General features: G+C 36.0%; 1 long non-coding RNA gene across 1 annotated transcript; it reads left to right on the forward strand.

Annotated features, from left to right (window-relative positions):
* The first annotated feature begins 1,605 nt into the window (after positions 1 to 1,605).
* LOC118472009 (uncharacterized) lies at positions 1,606 to 2,357 on the forward strand. The gene is made up of 4 exons (XR_004849423.1): positions 1,606 to 1,679; positions 1,766 to 1,843; positions 1,966 to 2,046; positions 2,294 to 2,357. It is a non-coding gene; the product is annotated as an uncharacterized lncRNA (long non-coding RNA).
* Positions 2,358 to 3,521: the final 1,164 nt, after the last annotated feature.

A 3,521-nucleotide genomic window follows, 5' to 3' on the forward strand; every position in this document is an offset into this window, starting at 1 on the left:
TTACTGTATCAAGATGTATCCACTAAATAACTTATGTATGATCTAAGTCACCATAATAGTGAAATGAAACACATGAATAAAAGTCTGCCAACTAACCGTGTAGACATGTTTAGCTCTTGCTTTTGCACAGAAAAGTGCTTTGGGAGATAACATTTTGATATGTTTTTGTCCGAACACCTATGTCAGTTCCTGCAGTCAGTACATGCAAATAATTAGCATCTCCACTGCATAGACATCCTTACGATAGATATTTCAAATTGATGAGATATCAATTTCAGAATCACTTACCTCATGAATACATGCAAAACAAAGGACATGTTAAGTCATAAGAGCTCTATAAACTTTGAAGAATCTACATTACGTCACTAATACTTGTGGTGTATCTCAATACAAAAAGAGGACATCCTTTAGCTTATTTAACCCTTGTTCCAAATATAAAACAAAACATTAAAGAACATTTAACATTCAACTAAATAATAGAAATCTAGTTACTATAACATCAGAACTCCTATTTCTTGATAAACAAAAAATGCACTGCAGAATGCATGGCAGTGTTAGTCATATTCTCCAATTTCCAAACTTGATGAAAAATTGTTCCCAGATGGGGCAAGTTCATAAACAATCAGTTGTTAGATTGAAGTCTATTCTCTTTTATAGGTTGGACTGGTTTTAGAGAAACTATTTGAGGATGGCGTGGTCAAGCGTGAAGATCTGTTTGTCACCTCTAAGCTATGGTAAGGCTTCTCTTCTCAAGCTTATCTGAAGCAATGATGTTGATCAGTGGTTTCTGCTCTAAGATCAGAAACTCTGAATTTTTCAAGCCAGGTAACCATGCACCTGAAGATGTGCAGGAGGATCTTTGTTCGGCCCTCGAAGATTTGCAGCTCGACTACGTAGATCTGTACCTTGTAAATTCATGTTCTTGATCTTGGTACCTACTACCAGATAATAGTCTGCCTACTGTTTACCTTCTAAGATCTATCTGATAATGACCTTACTTTACATATTCATGGTCCAATCCGTATCTAGAAAGGAACCATGTTTATCCCGGAAAACCTATAAAATCTTGGCAATGAGTTCATAGGAATCTCATAACTTAACGCGTGTATCTACAAATATAAAACATTATATGCCTTAAATAAAAATAATTAACATCAGAACTATTTACTCACATTTGCATCACATTGCATTCGTTTGAATCACTGCAGATGGGGCAAAAAATACAATACCATATACAGGAAACCCAAATATAGCAAACAAGCATTTTTGGATTGGATTGCAATCAAAAGCTCTAATTTTACTCATTTACATTCAAAATTGGGCACAACAAGGCAGTTGGTGTGAATTGATAACCCATCAGTTGGAAAAAGACCAACAAGCATCTAATGAACGCACGAATGGGAATGGCAATCTACATAATATATTGGACCCACCTAGGAAAATGAAAAGGAGGAGCTCACCATGGAAGAGGTACTGACAGATATTGCCACGGTTCTTTTTCTTGTATATGATCTGCGATAAACGGTGCAAAATCATGTTGAAAATCAAAATGATTAATTTTGGCAGTTTTTGTTTGTAGGAAAAGCAGAGAGCCAAGGCAAAAGAGAAGCTTGATAAGTGTGTAAAAGACACTCTGTTGGACCCTTGGTATTCCAACTCCGAAAGCAAACATTAGAAAGGTTTTATTTTGCTGCCTTGTTTTTGAAATTATATTTTGATTAATTCAATACATGGCATTCTAACATAGTTTGGTTAACTCATATAGGAAGATATTGTGTCAAAGCTGTTGGACTTCATTGCTGAACCTCACTCTGCAGCTGAATCTTGGGGCTCTTATGACCAGGTTACAACACATTCGTACATTGTGATTCTATTTTCTTATCAACTGTTGATGTTTTATGGTTGAATCAGAATTAGCTTACAAGATTATTCTCTCTACATGCTTTATCCTTTTCCACTGGCCAGGGATCAAATTCTAAAAAACGCAAGAGAGGAGGTGAAAGTGCAAGTAAGACGCCTGATGGCACACCTAGTAGGTCGAGGAAGGTACAGTGCTAAAATTGTCTTGCATGGTGTGTTGAATATGAGTATATAACTGAAAGTTCTGAACATGACTTAAAGCTATGGTGTAGCCTTCCTTGGTGGCTATTTGACCCTAAGCTCAAATGAAGCTTTTCTTGCTTATATCTATTGTGTATTTCCAATGATTATTTTAACACGGTCATGGTCAGTTGGGCCATCCTTCTTTTTATCATTGTATTACCTACATTCTCATTGCCTGTTCTTGCTGCAGAAATTTGTCGATGACGATACTTCTAGTAAAAGGCAGAATAAAGCGCTCCAGTATGATATTGATGAGGATGAATCCATGAAGTCTGACAGTGAGGAAAACATAGATGAAGATTCAGATGAAGCTGCTAACAAACAGGAAGGCTATGGATCTAGGAAAGAAAAGGCAGGGAAGAAGTTATCGGAGGTAAAAGAATCTTCAGGTAAAAAGAAGTCAAACACAGGGAGTGGCCACAAATCAGGTCCTCCAAATAAAATTATAAAAAATCTGGAAAAAAGTATCAACCAAGATTCACGAGGAAAAAGAAAGCCCCAATGATAGTACCAAGGTAATTATAAAATTATAAAAAGTATCTACAAATATAAAACGCTATATGCCTTAAATAAAAATAATTAACATCAGAACTATTTACTCGTATTTGCATCACATTGCATTCGTTTGAATCACTGCGATGGGGCAAAAAATACAATACCATATACAGGAAACCCAAATATAGCAAACAAGCATTTTTGGATTGGATTGCAATCAAAAGCTCTATTTTTACTCATTTACCTTCAAAATTGGGCGCAACAAGGCAGTTGGTGTGAATTGATAACCCATCAGTTGGAAAAAGACCAACAAGCATCTAATGAACGCACGAATGGGAATGACAATCTACATAATATATTGGACCCACCTAGGAAAATGAAAAGGAAGGAGGAGCTCACCATGGAAGAGGTACAGACAGATATTGCCACGGTTCTTTTTCTTGGAGATGATCTGCGATAGACGGTGCAAAATCGTGTTGAAAATCAAAATGATTAATTTAGGCAGTTTTTGTTTGTAGGAAGAGTAGAGAGCCAAGGCAAAAGAGAAGCTTGATAAGTGTGTAAAAGACACTCTGTTGGACCCTTGGTATTCCAACTCCGAAAGCAAACATTAGAAAGGTTTTATTTTCCTGCCTTGTTTTTGAAATTATATTTTGATTAATTCAATACATGACATTCTAACATAGTTTGGTTAACTCATATAAGAAGATATTGTGTCGAAGTTGTTGGACTTCATTGCTGAACCTCACTCTGCAGCTGAATCTTGTGGCTCTGATGACCAGGTTACAACACATTCGTACATTGTGATTCTATTTTCTTATCAACGAGATGTTGTTGTTAATGTTTTATGGTTGAATCAGAATTAGTTTACAAGATTATTCTCTCTACATGCTTTATCGTTTTCCACTGACCAGGGATTAAAT

This window comes from Zea mays, chromosome 5 (genome assembly GCF_902167145.1).
Source record: "Zea mays cultivar B73 chromosome 5, Zm-B73-REFERENCE-NAM-5.0, whole genome shotgun sequence".
Classification (NCBI taxonomy): Eukaryota; Viridiplantae; Streptophyta; class Magnoliopsida; order Poales; family Poaceae; genus Zea; species Zea mays.